General features: G+C 48.1%; 1 protein-coding gene across 1 annotated transcript in view; it reads left to right on the top strand.

Moving 5' to 3' along the window:
- LOC311530265 (uncharacterized protein) overlaps positions 1-23,036 on the top strand; it is a gene marked incomplete at its 3' end in the record, with an annotated part of 506,005 nt that overhangs the window by 235,375 nt on the left and 247,594 nt on the right. The window lies entirely within an intron of this gene.

Genomic DNA, 23,036 nt, shown 5'->3' with positions numbered 1-23,036 from the left:
TTAGAACTCTCATAAATGTCAGGATTTTTTTTCCAGTTGATTCAATTGCTTGTATGAGGGTGGGCCCCTCCCCCATTCTTTTGAGGGTGGGCCCCTCCCCCGCTCTTTCTATCTCAGCTGAAGTTCTCTCTTCCCCCCACTTGTTAGCTTGCTAGCTTTGTTTACCTGATATGTGAGTGATTTCTCAGTGTCTTTCCAAGTACTATGGAAGTAACTGCTTGGCGGAGAAAGCACATTCCTTTGTTTAGGGCCTGTAACTCCTGTTTGACTGGAACCCCATTTTAAGAATGGTTTCAGAGTAACAGCCGTGTTAGTCTGTATTCGCAAAAAGAAAAGGAGGACTTGTGGCACCTTAGTCTCTGTGGTGCCACAAGTACTCCTTTTCATTTTAAGAATGTGCCACAGGTGAAAAAAAAATCCTGCCATTGGAGAGTTCTACCAGGAGATCCTGAGTGAGGCTTAATTTTACTCAGAAATTCTGAGTCTGGTGATCAGTTCATGAGAGTTGGCATGTCTGCTCTGCCCAGTCTGGATTGCACCCAGGACGTGACAGAGCTTGAAACTGAAGAGGGATTTTATCTTTCATGGGAAATCTAAGTGTTATTATTTCCGAGTCTGCAGGTCACAGCTCAGCCCAGACAAGGCTCTAGACAAGCCCCAGAAAATGGATTTTAGTTTTAAAGATCCCAACACCACAAACGGAGAAGGAAAAGGAATAATTTGTGGCACAGAGACAGAGAAAATATAACTAACCCCACACACGGTTTGTCTGAGGAAGTCAGGGTGTTTTTCCCAGACTAATTAAGACGGAGCAGAGAGGTGAAGAGGGGAAAGTGTTTGTTTTGGGGGTGAGTAGCCATTTACACACACAACCCCATTACTGCCCCTGGGAGAAGTCAGGGGGTGCCACTGAATTGCACAGAGATGGGTCAGGGACATGTTTGCTCCCTCAGAGACCTCAGAGTGTAAAAAGACTGAGGGTTCATCTGCACTGCAAATAAAGACCCACATCAGGGAATCTCAGAGCCCAGGGCAATTGACTTGGCTTTGGGGCTAAAGTAGCAATGTTGATGTTTGGGTTCAGGCGGGAGCCTGGGCTCTGAATCCTGGAGAAGGGCGAGGATCTCAGACCCCAGGCTGCAGCTGGGCATCTACACTGTTTAGCCCTGCGGCCTGAGCCCCCATGACCCTGGGTCAGCTGCCCCAGGCTCTGAGACTCACTGCAGTGGATTTTTTGTTTAATTCTGAGGGGGGGTGTTGCAGTGCAGACATACCCTGAACAAGGGTCCTGTGTTAATGAGCGCTGTGATGTGTGTGATCCTGTCACTAGAGATTATATAGCAAGGCACAGACACAAGGGGGCTGAATTAACAAAGCCCAGACATACTTGGTTCTGGCAATGCCTAACTGAGACTGCTTGACATTGCACCCTTCAAAATATGCTTTTACTGTAATATTTTGAGGGTAAAGTTGATATAAATTCCCTCAGTTTTCCTACTCTACCATATAATTATTTAATATGCAGATATTCTACCCTCCAATCTTGCCACTTTTCTCTACAATAATCAAATATTGCTGCACAGATTTCCCCCTTTCTTCACTTACTAAATTTTACTGCACTTCCCTCAGAGGCTGATCATTTTCTCTCCGGAGATGGATTACTAATATATTATCTGCATAAAGATTGTGTATTTTTCCTTTAAACATCCACTTGATATGAAACCTTTCAGATTTTGCTTTCCCTCTGTCTATGTAGCCAATTTGTGTAAATCTTCTCAGATTTTTCCTCATTTTCTCTTAATTATCAAATGCTGAAATAAACTCTCCTCTACAGCCACAGATTTGTTCTGTCTCTAATTACTGAATAATGTAAGACTCCCTCAGTTTGGGAGGAGAACTGCTACCCTGAGTAATTCCCACAGCTGAAGGCATAGACGCTGACTCCATGGGTGCTTCAGGGCTGAAGTATCCCACGGAAAAAAACGGTGGGTGCTCAGCACCTACCTGCAGCCTCCCCTATCAGCTCCTCCCCCTTGTGCCTCCCACCTGCTGTAATCAGCTGTTCTGCGGCATGCAGGAGGCTCAGGGGGAAGAAGCGAAAGTGGGGCGCGCTCACGGAGGGGCTGAATGGGGGTAGGAAGAGGCGTGACATGGTGGAGTGGGGGCAGGAAGAGGCGGGGCAGGGTAGGGTGTGGGGAAGGGGTGGAGTGAGGGAAGGGCAGGGGGTGGAGCCAGGGCAGCACCCTCTGGCACATTAGAAAATCAGCGCCTCTGGCTGGGGGTGTAATAGAGAGAGAGAGAGAGAGAGAAAGAGAAAGAGAAAGCCTAAACCTAAACCTAAGCCTAAGCCTAAGCCTAAGCCTGGAGTACTGGGCCTGGTGCAAGATCTGAGGCCAGAACCAGAGGCTTTGAACCAAAGTCAGGCCATGTATCAAAGCAGATGCTCACAAGTTCAATGCCCAGTACATGAACTTGGCAAAGTTGTTGCTAGAGTACTAAAGGCACTAGAGATTTACAAAAATATATCCCAGCTAGTACAGATGCAGCCCAGTCTAGTATAAGAGAGGATGGTTTGACAAACTATGGACAGGGATGTTTTGTCCAAGACATCAGGAACAAGGGAAGGTAACAAATAGCTGTCATGACACACGTAAGGTGGGGTGTAAGTTGTTGTTTGTTTCAGTCTATAAATGTCTGGGTACATTGCCTTAATTCCCTGTTCAGCCGAGAGGGCAGTGGAAAGTCCTGCCACTGACTGAGCCGTTCCTGGCTGCTAGGCACTTGTCTGTCAGTGCACCTGTAACCACAGAGCCAGGGCTCTGGGACTGTGCCTAGGGGGCAACAAACGTGGCCCAGTGATTTGTCACTGAACCGGGCCTGTGGTCTTTCTTGATGAGTAACATTGAGCAGGCTACTATCTCTGCTGTTAATAATAACGAAGGGTAGAAGCACCAAGCAGCCCAAGCAGCATTACTAAGGTAATGACTGAACAGCTGATCCGCGGAAGGCAGGAGGCGCTGGGGGGAAGGGGAGGACTGATTAGGGTGGGGGCTGCCAGTGGGTGCTGAGAACCCACAATTTTTTTCCGTGGGTGCTCCAGCCCTGGTGCACCCATGAAGTCTGCACCTGTGCATGCTTGTGACAGGTGGTCTCTCTTCAGAGGTGGTCGCTAAGGCAGCTTTTACGGTACTTGTATTTAATCTTGATTTTTGCTGCCTGTCAGATTAGCAAGGGAGATGTAGGTTAGATATTAGAAAAAACTTTCTAACTCTAGAGATAGTTAAACACAGGAACAGGTTACCTAAGGAGGCTGTGGAGTCCCTGTCATTAGAGGTTTTTGAGAACAGTTAAGTCAGATCCCTGTCAGGGATTGTCTAGATTGTACTTGGTCCTGTCTCAGCAGAGGGGGGTGGACTATATGACCTCTCGAGGTCTCTTCCATCCCTACATTTCTAGGATTCTATATAAATCAGGAACTCCTCAGCTGTGTTCTGTAGAGAGGTGACTAGTCTCATGGTGCCAACTCTCTTCTTTGTTTATAGATTTATTGATTTGTACTCACAGGTGGCTAAAAATGTATGGAATTGTTATTTCCATTTCTTCTGCAGCCCAGCAATTGTGGGGGTCACCACAGGGGTCTTACTGGGAAGTAAACCTGCTCCAAGAAACAGTCTCCGGGAGTTTTTCTATACCAGGAGGTAGGTTCTCTCTTACTGTAAAATTCTCATGCAGACAAGGCACATTGTCATTTCACCTCAGTGTAACCGGTTCAGAGGGATTCTATGGGATGAAGTTTGGGCAGGGAGGGGTTTGTGGTCACCCTGATCAGCAACATTGAGGGGAAGTTGCGCCTTGCCTCACCTCCACAAGGATCGCACAGTGAGATCACTCTCTCATGTTCACACTCAAATTGTAACAATCTCACCCTTTCTTCTACTGTGGATATGGCCTGAGATATAAGGAAGATATAAAGGGAGAAAAATCTTGAGCATCCCCTGCCCTGCCCCCCCCCCCACATGCACTGCCATTGCCATGTTTAACAGAATCCCAGGTCAGTTTATATGCCTGCAGAAAGCCTCAGAGCAGTTCACAAATTCGTCTTAGCTGCTGTTCTAATTGTAATCCACTATAAATGCAGGTTTCTGCCTTTAAATTATCTACTTTTTAAATGTTATTTTTATTACACTTAGCACTTCATCTTTTACCTTGGGTAACATTGTGAGATAATTGTCACTGTGCATTATTGTGCATATTTTTAATAGCAAATAAACATTGAAAATATGGAAACATTGAAAACTGCTTGTCGTTTCAGCCGTGATTCTAGTTTATCAGTTCCTGTTGGCACTGCATCATGCATTTTTAATTCAAATTTTTTCGTTGTTTTGTTTTCTTTTTTTATATACACTAATTCTCTCTTTGGGTTCATATGACATCAAGGATGACAGATCACCTGTGCCGGTGTCAAAACTTTGTCAGTTTCCTTTAATCCACCAAGGGGGATTGCCTTGGTCAACTGCTATTTTGCCTCTCTATACAGCACCCTAGTGCTTTTTCACGTGTCATCACATGTGTGTAGAACTTGGTTCCAAAATATTCATGACAGGCCAGATTTTTAAAGGTTGAATGCACCTAGATGCTTTTGAAAATTGCACTATTTGCCTAAATACCTTTAAAAATCTTTCCCTAAGGCAGGGGTGGGCAAACTTTTTGGCCCAAGGGCCACATCTGGGAATAGAAATTGTATGGTGGGCCATGAATGCTCACAAAATTGGGGTTGGAATGCAGGAGGGGGTGAGAGCTCTGGTTAGGGGTGTGGGCTCCGGGGTGTCCAGAAATGAAGAGTTCAGGGTGCAGGAAGGGGCTCCAGGCTGGGGGGATTGAGGGGTGGGCTGAGGGGGCGGGGATGAGGGCTCCAGCTGGAAGTGCGGACTCTGGGATGGGGTCGGAGATGAGAGGTTTGGGGTGCAGGAGGGTGCTCCGGGCTGGGATCCAGGGGTTTGGAAGGAAGGAGGGGGATCAGGGCTGTGGCAGGGGGTTGGGGCATGGGGGGAGGCTCAGGGGTCCTCAGGGTCAGGCTCTGGGCAGCACTTATCTCAAGGAGCTCCCAGAAGCAGCGGCATGTCCCTTCTCCAGCTCCTACATGGAGGCACAGCCAGGCGGCTCTGCACGCTGCCCCATCTGCAGGCACCGCCCCTCCAGCTCCCATTGGGTGCAATTCCTGGCCAATGGAAGCTGTGGGGGCAGTGCTTGGGGTGGGGGCAGTGTGCAGAACAGAGCCTCCTGCTTCCAGGAGCCGCGTGGAGCGGCCCCAAACCCTGCTCTCTGGCTGGAGCTCCAGAGTGGGGAAAGCCCCAGACCCCGCTCCCCAGCGGAAGCTCAAGGGCCAGATTAAAATGGCTGGTGGGCCAGATCCAGCCCACGGGCCGTAGTTTGCCCACCCCTGCCCTAAGGGCACTGTACTATAGTCATAAACATACAGGTAAGGATAGCATAAAATCCCTCCTTTACCTGTAAAGGGTTAAGAAGCTCAAATAACCTGGTTGGCACCTGACCAAAAGGACAAATAAGGGAAGAAGATCCTTTCAAATCTGTGGGGGGAGGTTTTGTTTTGTGCTCTTTGTTTTTGTGCTCTGTCAGGACAGAGAGAGGGACCAGGCAGGAAAAAACCCTCTCCTAAAACCCTACCTGAAATAAGCATCTACGATTACAAAAATTGTAAGTAAAGCAAGGAAATGGGTTAGATTATCTTTTGTTTTAGCTTGTGAATTTTCCCTATGCTAAGAGGGAGGTTTATTCCTGTTTTTTGTAACCTTAAAGTTTTGCCTAGAGGGGAATCCTCTGTGTTTTAAATCTTTTTATTACCCTGTAAAATTACCTTCCATCCTGATTTTGCAGAGGTGCTTCTTTTACTTTTTTGTTTAAAATAAAGTTCTACTTTTAAGAACCTGATTGGTTTTTAGTGTCCTAAAAACCCAAGGGTCTGGTCTGTGCTCACCTTGTTTACCTATTTGGTTGGTATATTATTCTCAAGCCTCCCCAGGAAAGGGGATGAAGAGGCTTGGGGGGATATCTTGGGGAAACAGGAACTCCAAGTGGTCCTTTTCCTGAATCTTTGTCCAGCTTACTTGGTGGTGGCAGCAATACCATCCAAGGACAAGGAAGAATTTGTGCCTTGGGGAAATTTTTAACCTAAGCTGGTAGAAATAAGCTGAGGGTACTTTCATGCAGGTCCCCACATCTGCACACCAGAGTTCAGAGTGGGGAGGGAACCCTGACAACTATATTGTAGGAAATCTTTCTCAAAGGCACATTTCTACTTTAAATTTTACAAAACAACCCCCACTATAGCTGAACAATAACAGTAATTATTATTATTTATTATTTATTAATCATCATTATCATTATGATTAAATAATAATAAAAACCCTACAACAACTACTAAACTCATTTTAGGTTCTTATTATTTACCTTTTTGTTTCTGAACCTTTAACATGCACCAGCTTCATACTTTTGCTGTTCTCTCTCCCAAAGAATCCACATATGTAAAACAGTAGTACTTTCTTATAATATTCAATAAAGTTTTGGACTTCTAGTAACATGTGACCCCTCACACACACATCCTTTGTAACTGAGAATGTATTAAAAATCCTTAATTAATCCCCAATCCTGAAAAACTCTGAAGTATACACTTTTACTCTTCTATTACTTTATTTGTTGCATACATAAATGTAGATTTTCTGATGAATTGTTTATACTTCTAATTGCATATTTTAATTCCATAGCCTTTTATGTAGGCTATGGAATTAAACATAGCCTACATAATGAAACATTGTGAAATATTTCAGAAACATAAGTTACAGTGCTTTATACCCTTGCGTGGACATGCTCCTGCATAAGTAGTGGCCTTAGGTTTGACAACTGCAGTCAGGGCAATCATAGAAGATTGCAGGAGTCCTTCCCCAAAACACTGTTAGTCATCAGGCCTTTGACCTATCTTGAACATATTAAAAGTTTTGTATAGTCCAGGTGTGTCATAAATATAAAGGGAAGGGTAAACCCCTTTGAAATCCCTCCTGGCCAGGGGAAAGCTCCTCTCACCTGTAAAGGGTTAAGAAGCTAAAGGTAACCTCGCTGGCACCTGACCAAAATGACCAATGAGGAGACAAGATATTTTCAAAAGCTGGGAGGAGGGAGAGAAACAAAGGGTCTGTGTCTGTCTGTATGCTGGTTTCTGCCAGGGATAGACCAGGAATGGAGCCTTAGAACTTTTAGTAAGTAATCTAGCTAGGTATGTGTTAGATTATGATTTCTTTAAATGGCTGAGAAAAGAATTGTGCTGAATAGAATAACTATTTCTGTCTGTGTATCTTTTTTGTAACTTAAGGTTTTGCCTAGAGGGGTTCTCTATGTTTTTGAATCTAATTACCCTGTAAGATATCTACCATCCTGATTTTACAGGGGGGATTTCTTTATTTCTATTTACTTCTATTTTTTATTAAAAGTCTTCTTGTAAAACACTGAATGCTTTTTCATTGTTCTCAGATCCAAGGGTTTGGGTCTGTGGTCACCTATGCAAATTGGTGAGGCTTTTTATCCAACATTTCCCAGGAAAGGGGGGGTGCAAGTGTTGGGAGGATTGTTCATTGTTCTTAAGATCCAAGGGTCTGGGTCTGTAGTCAGCTAGGCAAATTGGTGAGGCTTTATACCAAACCTTGTCCAGGAAGTGGGGTGCAAGGTTTTGGGAAGTATTTTGGGGGGAAGGACGCGTCCAAACAGCTCTTCCCCAGTAACCAGTATTAGTTTGGTGGTTTGACAACTGCAGTCAGGGCAATCATAGAAGATTGCAGGAGTCCTTCCCCAAAACACTGTTAGTCATCAGGCCTTTGACCTATCTTGAACATATTAAAAGTTTTGTATAGTCCAGGTGGAACATGCATTTGATTTTTTTTGAAGTCCAGAGAGAAGGAGGGAAGCAGTGGATCACACACCTTAACATTCCTGAGCATTGCCATGTGTAGAAAAGCCTTTGCAGTATTTCACAGGTATCAATTTTGGCCTGACAAAATATCAATAAATGGTTTAAGGTTAAAATTGAAGGTGACCTGGCTCCTTCTCTCTGCTCTGCACTGGTCAGAACACCTTTCATGAGCAGGAGAATGAAGGCCAGATAGTGTCAGGGTAGATCCTGCTGTGCATGCAGAGGGTGTTGGCCTGGCTGTACAATGATCCACTCTTACTCACAAACACAGCATTGCCTTACACCTCTCTTACACTATGCTGGTAATAATAATGAGTCCACGCCTGTGATAGCCACAGAGGTGTCAGGACACATGGTGACAGAATGCAACAAAAATATTTTCAGCTCACTTAAAACATTGTGTTGTTGTGTCTCAGTGTCCATGCAGAGTGCAGGGCTGACCATCTGGCCCAGAAACATGCAGGAATAAGCTGTGGCAGTTACTAGACATATTCTGTGTTTGTTTCTGAAACTGTATAGGATGTTTTCATTGTAGGCAAGCCACATGGCAGGTCACTGACTGTTTACTCACCTGGTACTTGCGCCAATCAGCACTCAAGGTGGAAATGTATGTTATCAACATATCTGGTTAAGACAGCCCTGTGACATCAGTGGCTGATCAATGCAAAAGGATGCACATGTCTGCTGTGAGGAAAGGTTCTTCTGACAACACTGGAAAGTGATGCATTTGGAAAAGAAGGAAGCTGCTGACATTCTTACCAAGATCTGAAGAAGTCAGATGCACACACTACCTATTATGGCCACATTACAGAGACTTAGGGCTAGATTCACAAGGAAATGTAGGCACATATGTCTGTGTTTAGGTGTCTAATCTCACTTTCAGGCTCCACTGATACTTCTAAAATTCCTGCCAAACTCTTTAGGTGCCTAAACTCACTCAGTGCCTGTATTTTGAAGGTGAAAGTTTGCCAGGACAGGAGCCTTAGATTCTGCTTTGGAGCAGAAACAGTCAACACGGATTCACCAAGGGCGAGCCATGCCTGACAAACCTGATTGCCTTCTATGATGAGATAACTGGCTCTGTGGATATGAGGAAAGTGGTGGACATAATATATCTTGACTTTAACACAGCTTTTGACACAGTCTCCCACAGTATTCTTGCCAGCAAGTTAAAGAAGTATGGATTGGATGACTGGATTAGAAGGTGGATAGAAAACTGGCTAGATCGTCAGGCTCAACGGGTAGTGATCAACGGCTCGATGTCTAACTGGCAGGCAGTATCAAGCGGAGTGCCCCAGGGCTCTGTTCTGGGGTCGGTTTTGTTCAACATCTTCATTAATGATCTGGATGATGGGGTGGATTGCACCCTCAGCAAGTTTGCGGAGGACACTAAACTGTGGGGAGAGGTAGATATGCTGGAGGGTAGGCATAGGGTCCAGAGTGAGCTCGACAAATTGGAGGATTGGGCCAAAAGAAATCTGATGAGGTTCAACAAGGACAAGTACTGAGTCCTACTGAGTACTCCTCCCAAGAGAAGGAGGCGGGAGGTGGTGGTCGGGGACTCTCTACTCCAGGGGACTGAGTCATCTATCTGCCGCCCTCACTGGGAAAACCGAGAAGTCTGCTGCTTGCCGGGGGCTAAGATTCGCGATGTGATGGAGAGACTGCCGAGACTCATCAAGCCCTCGGACCGCTACCCCTTCCTGCTTCTCCACGTGGGCACCAATGATACTGCCAAGAATGACCTTGAGCGGATCACTGCGGACTACGTGGCTCTGGGAAGAAGGATAAAGGAGTTTGAGGCGCAAGTGGTGTTCTTGTCCGTCCTCCCCGTGGAAGGAAAAGGCCTGGGTAGGGACCGTCGAATCGTGGAAGTCAACGAATGACTACGCAGGTGGTGTCGGAGAGAAGGCTTTGGATTCTTTGACCATGGGATGGTGTTCCATGAAGGAGGAGTGCTGGGCAGAGACGGGCTCCACCTTACGAAGAGAGGGAAGAGCATCTTTGCGAGCAGGCTGGCTAACCTAGTGAGTAGGGCTTTAAACTAGGTTCACCGGGGGAAGGAGACCAAAGCCCTGAGGTAAGTGGGGAAAGCGGGATACCGGGAGGAAGCACAGGCAGGAATGTCTGTGAGGGGAGGGCTCCTGCCTCATACTGAGAATGAGGGGCGATCAGCAGGTTATCTCAAGTGCTTATATACGAATGCACAAAGCCTTGGAAACAAGCAGGGAGAACTGGAGGTCCTGGTGATGTCAAGGAATTATGACGCATTTGGAATAACAGAGACTTGGTGGGATAACTCACATGACTGGAGTACTGTCATGGATGGGTATAAATTGTTCAGGAAGGACAGGGAGGCCAGAAAAGGTGGGGGAGTTGCACTGTATGTAAGGGAGCAGTATGATTGCTCAGAGCTCAAGTATGAAACTGCAGAAAAACCTGAGAGTCTCTGGATTAAGTTTAGAAGTGTGAGCAACAGGAGTGATGTAGTGGTGGGAGTCTGCTATAGACCACCAGACCAGGGGGATGAGGTGGATGAGGCTTTCTTCCGGCAGCTTGCGGAAGCTACTAGATCGCATGCCCTGGTTCTCATGGGTGACTTTAATTTTCCTGATATCTGCTGGGAGAGCAATACAGAGGTGCATAGACAATCCAGGAAGTTTTTGGAAAGCATAGGGGACAATTTCCTGGTGCAAGTGCTAGACGAGCCAACTAGGGGGGAGCTTTTCTTGACCTGCTGCTCACAAACCAGGAAGAATTAGTAGGGGAAGCAAAAGTGGATGGGAATCTGGGAGGCAGTGACCATGAGTTGGTTGAGTTCAGGATCCTGACACAGGGAAGAAAGGTAAGCAGCAGGATACGGACCCTGGACTTCAGGAAAGCAGACTTCGACTCCCTCAGGGAACGGATGGGTAGGATCCCCTGGGGGACTAACATGAAGGGGAAAGGAGTCCAGGAGAGCTGGCTGTATTTCAAGGAATCCCTGTTGAGGTTACAGGGACAAACCATCCCGATGTGTCGAAAGAATAGTAAATATGGCAGGCGACCAGCTTGGCTTAACGGTGAAATCCTAGCGGGTCTTAAGCATAAAAAAGAAGCTTACAAGAAGTGGAAGGCTGGACATATGACCAGGGAAGAGTATAAAAATATTGCTTGGGCATGTAGGAATGAAATTAGGAGGGCCAAATCGCACCTGGAGCTGCAGCTAGCGAGAGATGTCAAGAGTAACAAGAAGGGTTTCTTCAGGTATGTTGGCAACAAGAAGAAAGCCAAGGAAAGTATGGGCCCCTTAATGAATGAGGGAGGCAACCTAGTGACAGAGGATGTGGAGAAAGCTAATATACTCAATGCTTTTTTTGCCTCTGTCTTCACTAACAAGGTCAGCTCTCAGACTGCTGCGCTGGGCATCACAACATGGGGAATAGATGGCCAGCCCTCTGTGGAGAAAGAGGTGGTTAGGGACTATTTAGAAAAGCTGGACGTGCACAAGTCCATGGGGCCGGACGAGTTGCATCCGAGAGTGCTAAAGGAACTGGCGGCTATGATTGCAGAGCCATTGGACATTATCTTTGAAAACTCGTGGCAAACGGGGGAAGTCCCGGATGACTGGAAAAAGGCTAATGTAGTGCCAATCTTTAAAAAAGGGAAGAAGGAGGATCCTGGGAACTACAAGCGGGTCAGCCTCACCTCAGTCCCCAGAAAAATCATGGAGCAGGTCCTCAAAGAATCAATCCTGAAGCACTTACATGAGAGGAAAGTGATCAGGAACAGTCAGCCTGGATTCACCAAGGGAAGGTCATGCCTGACTACTCTAATTGCCTTCTGTGATGAGATTACTGGTTCTGTGGCTGAAGGGAAAGCAGTGGATATATTGTATCTTGACTTTAGCAAAGCTTTTGACACGGTCTCCCACAGTATTCTTGTCAGCAAGTTAAAGAAGTATGGGCTGGATGAATGCACTATAAGGTGGGTAGAAAGTTGGCTAGATTGTCGGGCTCAACGGGTAGTGATCAATGGCTCCATGTCTAGTTGGCAGCCGGTGTCAAGTGGAGTGCCCCAAGGGGCGGTCCTGGGGCCGGTTTTGTTCAATATCTTCATAAATGATCTGGAGGATGGTGTGGATTGCACTCTCAGCAAATTTGCGGATGATACTAAACTGGGAGGAGTGGTAGATACGCTGGAGGGCAGGGATAGGATACAGAAGGACCTAGACAAATTGGAGGATTGGGCCAAAAGAAATCTGATGAGGTTCAATAAGGATAAGTGCAGGGTCCTGCACTTAGGACGGAAGAACCCAATGCACAGCTACAGACTAGGGACCGAATGGCTAGGCAGCAGTTCTGCGGAAAAGGACCTAGAGGTGACAGTGGACGAGAAGCTGGATATGAGTCAGCAGTGTGCCCTTGTTGCCAAGCAGGCCAATGGCATTTTGGGATGTATAAGTAAGGGCATAGCCAGCAGATCGAGGGACGTGATCGTCCCCCTCTATTCGACATTGGTGAGGCCTCATCTGGAGTACTGTGTTCAGTTTTGGGCCCCACACTACAAGAAGGATGTGGATAAATTGGAGAGAGTCCAGCGAAGGGCAACAAAAATGATTAGGGGTCTGGAACACATGACTTATGAGGAGAGGCTGAGGGAACTGGGATTGTTTAGTCTGCAGAAGAGAAGAATGAGGGGGGATTTGATAGCTGCTTTCAACTACCTGAGAGGTGGTTCCAGAGAGGATGGTTCTAGACTATTCTCAGTGGTGGAAGAGGACAGGACAAGGAGTAATGGTCTCAAGTTGCAGTGGGGGAGGTTTAGGTTGGATATTAGGAAAAACTTTTTCACTAGGAGGGTGGTGAAACACTGGAATGCGTTGCCTAGGGAGGTGGTGGAATCTCCTTCCTTAGAGGTTTTTAAGGTCAGGCTTGACAAAGCCCTGGCTGGGATGATTTAATTGGGGATGGGTCCTGCTTTGAGCAGGGGGTTGGACTAGATGACCTCCTGAGGTCCCTTCCAACCCTGATATTCTATGATTCTATGATTCCTGCACTTAGGATAGAAGAATCCCATGCACTGCTTCAGGCTGGGAACCAACTGGCTTAAAGTGGCAGTTCTGCAGAAAAGGACCTGGGGATTACAGTGGATGAGAAGCTGTATATGAGTCAACAGTGTGCCCTTGATGCCAAGAAGACTAACAGCATATTGGGTTGCATTAGTAGGAGCATTGCCAGCAGATCGAGGGAAGTGATTATTCCCCTCTATTCGGCACTGGTGAGGCCACATTTGGAGTATTACGTCGAGTTTTGGGTCCCTCACTACAGAAAGGATGTGGACAAATTGGAAAGAGTCCAGCGGAGGGCAGTGAAAATGATTAGGGGGCTGGGGCACATGGCTTATGAGGAGAGGCTGAGAGAACTGGGGTTATTTAGTCTGCAGAAGAGAAGAGTGAGCGGGATTTGATAGCAGCCTTCAACTATCTGAAGGTGGGTTCTAAAGAGGGTGGACCTCGGCTGTTCTCAGTGATGGCAGATGACAGAACAAGGAGCAATGGTCTTAAATTGCAGTTTGGGAGGTCTAGGTTGGATATTAGGAACAACTATTTCACTAGGAGGGTGGTGAAGCACTGGAATATGTTACCTAGGGAGGTGGTGGAATCCAGTCACAGATTTAGAGTTAGTGGGGCCCTGTGCGCAGCTTCATTTTTGGGACTCCCTCCTCGGGACCCAGCCAGGAAAAAGAACATTCTCTCTTATCTCCCCCCATTTTTCATTCTTTTTTTCTTCATCCTCCTTCTATATTATAAGTAATAGGAAGTAAATGAAAATAAAGTGAGGTACCTTGATTGGGGTAGGGGTGCAGGAGTGGGTGCAGGGGTCAGGCTCTGGGCTGGGGCAGGGGAGGAAGTTTGGGTGTAGGATGTGGGCTCTGGGCTGGAACAGAGGGTGCCTTCTCTGGGAGGAAGTTGAGACCCAGTGCCATCCATCTCGCTCGGACCCAGGAGGCACCCAGCAGAGTGATTCCTGGGATCACCGCTGCAACCCACGTTCCTTGCAAGTCCCCAGGGCCTCGGCTGCTGCTGCTGGGGACCCCAGAGCCCTGGCTGCAGGCGCGGGAGGTTTCCTATCAAGGGAGGAACATTCCTGCTGCTGCCCAAGAGACTCTCCCAGAACAGGTTTCAGAGTAACAGCCGTGTTAGTCTGTATTCGCGAAAAGAAAAGGAGTACTTATGGCACCTTAGAGACTAACCAATTTATTTGAGCATGAGCTTTCGTGAGCTACAGCTCACTTCATCAGATGCATGCCGTGGAAACTGCAGCAGACTTTATATATACACAGAGAATATGAAAAAATACCTCCTCCCACCCCATTGTCCAGCTGGTAATAGCTTATCTAAAGTGATCATCAGGTGGGCCATTTCCAGCACAAATCCAGGTTTTCTCACCCTCCACCCCACCCCACAAATTCACTCTCCTGCTGGTGATAGCCCATCCAAAGTGACAACTCTTTACACAATGTGCATGATAATAAAGTTGGGCCATTTCCTGCACATTTCCTGCACACGAGGGGGGTGAGGGGGTGAGAGAACCTGGATTTTTGCAGGAAATGGCCCAACTTTATTATCATGCACATTGTGTAAAGAGTTGTCACTTTGGATGGGCTATCACCAGCAGGAGAGTGAATTTGGGGGGGGTGGGGAATGGAGGGTGAGAAAACCTGGATTTGTGCTGGAAATGGCCCACTTTAGATAAGCTATTACCAGCTGGACAATGGGGTGGGAGGAGGTATTTTTTCATATTCTCTGTGTATATATAAAGTCTGCTGCAGTTTCCACGGCATGCATCTGATGAAGTGAGCTGTAGCTCACGAAAGCTCATGCTCAAATAAATTGGTTAGTCTCTAAGGTGCCACAAGTACTCCTTTTCTTTCTCCCAGAACAGAGACCCCCGCCTGTCCTGGCCCCCGCTTACTGGGACCCAGAGCCCTGCTCCCAGGCAGTGCCCCCCATGGACAAAAGGTGAGACCTGCCCCCCTCCCCCTTCCCAGGATGCCCCAGGCTGCTCCCAGCTGGGCTGGCTGTGAGTTCCCATGGTTTGCAGTGAGTGTGAGTAATTGGGGGTGGGACAGAGACAGGTGAGGAGCCAGAGGGGGGTGGGAGCAGGAAGTGGGCTGAAGAGGGACAGGGGGCTCTGAGAGTCAGAGGGCATTGAGGGGTGAACAGGGATAAGTGAGAAGGCAGCAGGGGTAGGAACAGGGATGCACGGGGTGGGATGGGGCCATGGGGATGTGGGGCTGCGCAAGGGAAGCTGAGAGAATACCCAGGAATCAGGGGGCAGGGGGACAATTTTGGGGCTCAGGGGAACAGAGCTGGAATAGAGGGAAACTCTGAGTGGGGGGTTAAAGAGAAGGAAAAGGAGGGATGTGGGGAGAGGGGCTGTGGGGAGGCTGGAGGGAGACTATGAGAGCAAGCGGAGACTGGCTGGGGAAGGGAGAACCAGAGGGTCAGAGAAGAGAGAGGGATGGTAAGAGATACAAGGGCAGTTCCCCCAGCCCATGGAGTAGTGGGGGGGGGGGGGACTGCCCCGCCCAGCAGCCAGTGGGGAATACTTTCCCCTGAAATGGTCAAACAAGCATTGCGGGTAGATGGGCAGGGGACTTCCCCCTAAGGGCTCAGCATTTACAAGGCAAATATCTACACACACACCCTGCTCTCAATTAAGTTCAGTTACTGTTTTAAATCCTATTTCAATCTTAGTGGAGGTAAATTCAGAAAAGAGAGCTGCAACTTAAAATGGAAACTGTTTTCATTTTTGGCTCTTTGTTTTTAAACTTTATCTTTACATGAGTTTTCCTAGTGTTTTTGTGTCATCAAATAAACACCATTTTTTATGCACAATTTGTTTGAGCAACCTAAAATAACATCTTTGTTTCGTCATATTGGTCATCTGCAGTGAAAGAATACATCTGAGGCCTGGAGATTTTCTTTCAACGCTCACTTGTGTAGATGGAACTGCCAATACAATTTTGGTTGATACAGCTTGGACATGGCCTTTTTCCGCTGCTCCCAATAGTTTGGTAGGTTTGTGGGCACCCATGTGGTCATTATGGGCCCCTTCTGAATGGGGCCAGCATGGCGCGCCATTGGCACCACAGTAAACCTGTTACTGAATCTCAGAGACTTTCTTCATTTTGATCACACACCTCTGCAACACTATGTATTGCCATACACAGCTCCCTCAGTTTCCTATCAGGCTGTCTTCCTGTACACTGATGTTGTATACTTCACGCTCAGTGCCCATTCCCAGTCAGAGCCTGTGGCAGTTCAATGATGAGACAGAACACAGCTTTATGCAAGCAAGCAGGCTGGTCAGCTGAGATGGGCTGTTCTTCCCCCCGCCTTCTCCTTTTATTGTATTTCTCCCCCCTATGCATTACACACTTCTACCGCAAAAAGATACACAAAAGAATGTATGACGTTGATTAATATACTTATTTACCATCTTTTATCTACTACAATCCTGGTTCTCAGGCCTTGAGCCCAGGCTAAGAAAGCTTCCCACAGTCACTGTCCCTTAATCAAGTTCTCATGGTTCATATCTAGCCCTTGTCCTTGGATAGAGCAATGTGTGCATTGCTTCTACAAAACAGTCAGGGTGTGCCCTGCCTGCTTCCAGGTGGAATAGCTAAACATGAACCCTTCATCCCCCCGTTTTTTATTTAATGATACTCGGCCATCTCATGATAGCCGTCAATTTGTTTTAGCATGCTATTTAACTCCCAGACAGACAAGGACATAACTTGGGGAGCTTTCCAGGGCGAAATTTCACAAAGTCTTAACAAGGAAGGAATACATTGTACACAGCAGCAGTAAAAAATAAGCCCAATGATTACAAACACAGCATAACCAAAAAGCTGTCGTAGCCATTCTAGAGAGGGCAGCCAACCTGTAAGCCAATTCCAAAAACCCTCAAACCCCAGATCTTGGCGTATGTGTGTTGTAAGATTGGCCAATTCAGCCAGTCTAGTTTCTATGGAGCGACTATTATCAGTTAAATTAAAGCAACACATGTGCTGAAACATGGAACAGCCTAGATGGTGTTTCAGGAGCAGAAAATCAATGGCTGCTCTGTTATCTAAAATTGCATCCCTTAATTCATGTTGCTCGGTGTTAAGTAGGGCAATGGCCTGGGATGTTGTATTAATTGCCTTTGCCGCAAAGCGTGCCAGGTTATTTAAAGTTCTGGCTGAATATATGGCAAGCGCGGGGACCCCAACAATAGAGGCCGCTAAAGCAGTACACTCAGCACGATGAGAAAGCTCAACATCTGCAATAAAATCATCTGAAAGGGGTACACTTCTTTTACTACGTTTTTGAACGGCAAAAGGCAATAATATAAGCGTCATTCTACTAAGACAGCAAAGAGTGCCATCACTTAAATTTGTGGGAATATAATTAAAGGTGCGTGAACCGCAAGTAAAAAAACATCCTGATGGTAGGATGATATGGCCATAATTGTATGAAACATTAACAGCATGGGAACAATTTAAAAGGGGTTGAGAAATTTTTCGACAGCCCAAGGGCACCTTTGTACTAGTGCAGTTAACTACATGCGCACAGGTGACATTGTCAGCCCCGGCTGGGTACGGTGTGTGGAGGGATATAGCCGTGCGAGGCAGAGTATAGTTGGCCGGGCCCCAATTAGCCATACTAGAGTACTGGGAAGAGAGATTCGCATAAGCAGAAAACATTGTCTTATTCTCCATCTCTTCAGGGTGATGACATACTGGAATAAGGCATGTACCTAACAAATTTAACTGGGATTTAACTGATTTAACTGGGAATTGGTCCTGCTTCGAGCAGGGGGTTGGACTAGATGACCTTCTGGGGTCCCTTCCAACCCTGATATTCTATGATTCTATGATTCTATGAAATCTCCAGCTGCTACAGAATTAGATAAACAAAAGTGGGTAACATTTGCTATTGAAGCCAATCTTTCCCATATGTTATATGTCATTCGGGCTTGTAATGGGGGAAGCGCGTCCGAGCCGACCCCTACAGGAAATAGCAGGCACAAAAGGCACACAATCATCACAGAATTAGCAGTGATTTGGGCGAGAATCGCCACAAACAAAGTCTCAGGAGTCTCTGGCTGTTGATCTGCTGCCAGTCTTCGTTGGGCCGCGGCTACCAATGCTTTTACTGCTCCCCATGTCACGGGCCGGTTTGGGACACTACGCCTCCTCTGTTTCCGTCCTGCTGTTGTCGACCCGGGAGGCACCGCGTTCTCCTCCAAAGTCAGCTGAAACTCTGGTATGGGATTCGACAGCCCCTGGTGCCATGCCATGCTGTTTCAGTGCCGGTCGCACACACCGGGCTGGAACCCACAACGGTCCTGCAGGGAGAGACACAGCAGCATATCCCCGACCCCAAGTTATTTGAGGTACTGGGCCCAGCCACTGCGGATTGGGCAGCAGACGGTAAAAGACACGCGGTCTTTCCAGTACCTCAGATTTGTGAAAATGCCGATCCGCAGGGGTCTGCTGATCTGCGTTCAGCGTTAAATTATTTAAAGTAAACAAAAGGATATGCATTTGTTGCTGAATGTCTCCTAAGGTTTGGAGACGCAGCTCCCCTTGTTTTAATTGTTTGTCGAGCAAGGTTTTTAGCGTGCGATTTGCACGTTCAACAATAGCTTGGCCTGTGGAATTATAAGGGATCCCGTGTTTGAGACGGACGTCCCATTGGGCACAAAAGGTGGAGAGGGCTGTGGAGCAATAGGCTGGGGCATTATCCGTTTTTATCTGGCTCGGGCAACCCATAACAGCAAGACAGGCTAGCAAATGGTGAATAACTTTGGGAGTGGCTTCCCCACGCTGTGGGGTCGCCCAGAGGAATCCCAAATAGGTATCAATGGAAACGTAAAAACGAATAGGGGCGGAATTGTGGCATGTGAGTGACATCCATTTGCCACAGCTGATTCGCTGCGGTACCTCTGGGGTTAACGGCATAAGAAAAGGTAGGGGCAGCAGCGGCACAGTGGGGTCAGGAACAAACAATAGAACGTGCATGATCAGCAGGAATGTAAAACTGTCGGGCCAAAACAGAGGCAGACTGATGAAAAAAGGAATGGCTTTCAATGGGGTCAGAAAAAAGGGAATTTACCTGACCACGTAACGTGCGATCAGCACGCGCATTGCCCTCAGTGAGTGGCCCAAGCAGAGAGGTATGACTGCGAATATGAGCAACAGAATAAGGGAAATTACGAGTGGTGAGGAGATACTGTAAGGACAAAAACAGGCGAAGAAGGTCCGCATCGACCTGAGGGGTGATGAGGGCAAGGGGTAAATGATTAATTACCTGATAAACATAATGTGTGTCCATGATCAAATTAAAGGGACAATCAGCAAAAAGTTGAAAGGCCAAAATAACAGCAGCTAGTTCCAAGGACTAGTGAAGCTCTCCAAGCGCTGTGCATGCAAATATTGTTGTACAAGTGAATGAAGCGCTTTCAGCTTCTCTAGGGGGAGGGGCCACTGGTCAATCCATACGGGCTGTAAGGATTGCCACACCAAGGGTAATGCGGATGGCAACGTGGGTGAGGGAGGATTTTGGGCCATTATATATTAATATCGAGGGTGGTGTCCAGCTTTACAAGTCACAGCCCCAAATATTGAGGTGGACAGGGAGTACAAAAGGGCAGATTGTAGCAAGGGCATGGCCTCCTGGTTTAGAGACCGTGACCCAAGACAAACTTTGGCGCCCGGGTTTGCTACCCCCGATCCCCCACAACTCTTTAGAAGGAACCGTAGGCCAACTGACCGGCCACTCCGGATCACGAATCACCGTAACGTCAGCTCCAGTGTCCACCAGCCCTGTAAAAGGAACATTATTTAAGAGAAGTGTTAACTGAGGTTTCGAGGGGCGGACCGACATTGTTAGAGCAATAAGTGGAGAGGACGTGTTGTGAGACGGCAACTGAGCCAGCGTCGATCCAAAGCCGTTCCCACCCTGGGCTTGATCCTCTGCGGCTGGCACCTGATAGGGGACTAAAATCAATTGCGCAATTGACCGTCCACGCGGGAGCGACTGCGCAAGATGGGGCCACACCTGAACCTTAATAACGCCGGTGTAATCGGCGTCAATGACCCCTGCGATGACAAAAAAAACCTGTTTCCCAGCGTGTGAGCGAGGGAGAACCAGACCCACAAATCCGGCAGGGAGAAGTCCCGTCACCTGTGTAGGTATGGCGCAAACCTCCCCCGGCAACTGAAAATCAGCATCCTCCTGCATAATCAAATCGAGCCCTGCACTTCCGGCAGTCGCCGCCCTCATGGAATCTATGGATTTTAAGGCAGAGGAACAGTTGTCTGAATGGGAAACACCCCTGTTTGGCCCTGGGTTCGGGGGAGACCCGTCGTGTGGTTTCCCGACCCGCTACGACACTGATTAGCCCAGTGATAGCCCTTCCGACACTTGGGGCACTTCTTTGAGGGGCGAGCGGGCGCCGTCGATGAGCGGCACTCCCGCTGAAAGTGACCCTCCTTACCACAGCGGTAACAACGCTTCCCCTCCTTCCCGCTTTTCCGCAGGGCGGTGGCCAGAACCCCAGCTTTATGTGCTTATGTGCCGATGTTTTGGCACGCCCGCAGCATGTCCGACAGCTCTAGAATGCCAGCGGCTAGTGCCGCCCGGAGAGCATGGCGGCAATCCTCGTTCGCATTTTCAACCGCCATTTTTAACAGGATCTCCTGAGCTGCCGCAGGGTTATCCACCTGTCGGAGGATAGCCTCCTGCAATCTGTTGGTAAAATCCATAAAGGACTCTGATGCACCCTGATGGATACTGGCAAAGCTTTTGGTAGGCTTGCCTGAATCCGGGACTTTCCGGAAAGCATGCTGGGTGCAGGTGGAAATAATGGGGAAGACGGCCTGAGGGAGTTGAGACTGCATCTGAACGGTAGCAAACTGGCCCTCCCCTGCCAAGTGCTCATAAATGATACCTTGCTCTCTATACACCTGGGCTTGGCGTTCTGCCATCTGTCGATACTCACTAAGCCAAATAACATACTGACTGGGCGTCAGCATCATGCGCAACAGCGCCTTCCAATCTTAAGGGATCAGGGTGTACCCAGTACCTAGCCCTTCAATGAGACCACGTACATATGTGCTAGTGAGGCCGAACTCGCGAATCGCTTTCTTTACCTCTCTGATCACCGAGTAAGGCAAACTGACCCAGTTTGCAAACTGGTTGCCCTGGCCATCATCCTGCCAGGTCACCGGACAAACTGAGACCAGATCAGCCAGCTCCTCTGTTGTAATATCTGAGCGAGTCTTCGCTGCGTGAACCATTTGTTGCACCAGGGAAAGCCCCTGAGCAGACGCGGACGACCCCCCCGGGGGGCCCCGGAGCATGGGGCCCCACGGGGGGATGGTAATCACACACTGGCTCCGGTGGGGAAGGCAAGGGAGGCGGTGGTAATAGAGGCACTGGGGGCGAAGCAGGGGGAGGGATGGCTGCAGGAGCGGACGGGGGTGGCAGGATCGGCAGCCCCTCTGTTGGCGCGGGAGAGGGCCTTTCTGAGGTGACACGCTGTGTCGCATCGCCAGGAGGGGGGATGGCTGCAGGAGCAGACGGGAGTGGCGAGAGCACCAGCCCCGCGAGGGAGGGCCTGTCCCAGGTGACACGCTGTAGCCAGACAGCCAGCCCCTCTCCCCCCAGACCAGCATTGCTGGAAACACAGGAGGAAGCAGGAACAGGGCACTTAACATATATTCCAGCACAGCCTTTGAAGCTGTGAAAGCACAGGTGTGCTGCTATAATGTGCCTCTGGGAACAGATACGACGATTAAGCTCACAGCAGGCAGAGGCCCTGTGACAGACATGGCTCTTAGCCCCAACTAAATAGCGTGATGCACACACACCAACATCCTAGTTGGGAAAATATTTACCCTGATAAAAGAAATGTCCAGTAGTCGACACTTATTGTTTCTCTCCTTTCAAGTGTAAACTACTCTTGCGAAAGCTGGCGTCACCCCGACAGACCAGCCTCAATTTGGCATAAGAAAGGAGAAAGAGAATAAAGGAGTACAGAGGTATAAGTAGGGGACCTACAGCACCATGATTTTTGAGTGCTTTTCACTATCTATCTGCTGGTCAGATAAGTGACAGCCTCCCAAGGCTTCTGCAGCTAAGAGGGTCCCTACGCCTTGTCCCTTATTCGTCTTTCCGCGGAATTGAGTGACCGATCCTGGCTTGGCACCGCTGGAATCGAGAGATGCAAGGAGGGTAAGAAGCACCCACACCTGATCTCCTATCTTTAGTGTACACATATTTTGAAATAGAGCTCTATACTTTGTTTTTCTTTCTTTGGGATTGTGGCTTCAGTTTTGTAACTTGTTTGTGTGTGTAACATCTCTACATTTAAATAAGTAGGCACTAGCAATTTTGTAACCACGTGATTAGAATCTAGCTTAATAAATTTTGGTAACCATTTATGCATAAGCCTGACTTGTTTTCTCTGGTTTACTGTAAAGCAGCCAACACAATTAAAGAACCTCAGCCGTTTTGGCTCTAAAGCCTGGCCATTAGGTGAGAGTACTAAGAGCCTAGCGTTGAGTTGTGCCGCCTCCACGGGGCAAACTCTTGGGGCACCTGTCAGTCAATCCTGGCTGCCCGCTGCGAAGGAGCTCTGAGCTCTAGCAGTTAAAGTCACGGGTGTGGAGAGGCTCTTAGTGCTGCCATTGGGGCACCTGTCAGTCAGTATTGACTGCCCGCTGCGAAGGAGCTCTGAGCTCTAGCAGTTAAAGTCACGGGTGGTTAGGATCTTGGGGCATCCGTCAGCCTAGCCCGGGCTGCCCGCCGCGAAGGGACAGTACGTCCTAGCGGTTAAAGTCATGGATGGTATAAACGGGCATAGCTGGCACCTCACCAAACATCCTTGGCCGTCGGCTAACACACGCTGTATCGTGTCGTGGCAGGGGTGCCAGGCATGTAAAGCCTGCATGGGCGCCCAAGGCTCTTTGTGCAATGTCTGGCCCAACCGCTCCCAGTCTGCTAGCTTAAGGGTTCTGG

The sequence above is a fragment of the Lepidochelys olivacea genome, assembly GCF_965140295.1.
Source record: "Lepidochelys olivacea isolate rLepOli2 genome assembly, chromosome: 14".
In the NCBI taxonomy this organism is placed as follows: Eukaryota; Metazoa; Chordata; order Testudines; family Cheloniidae; genus Lepidochelys; species Lepidochelys olivacea.
The sequence above is the reverse complement of the archived record's forward strand: the minus strand, read 5'-3'. Positions and strand labels throughout refer to the sequence as shown.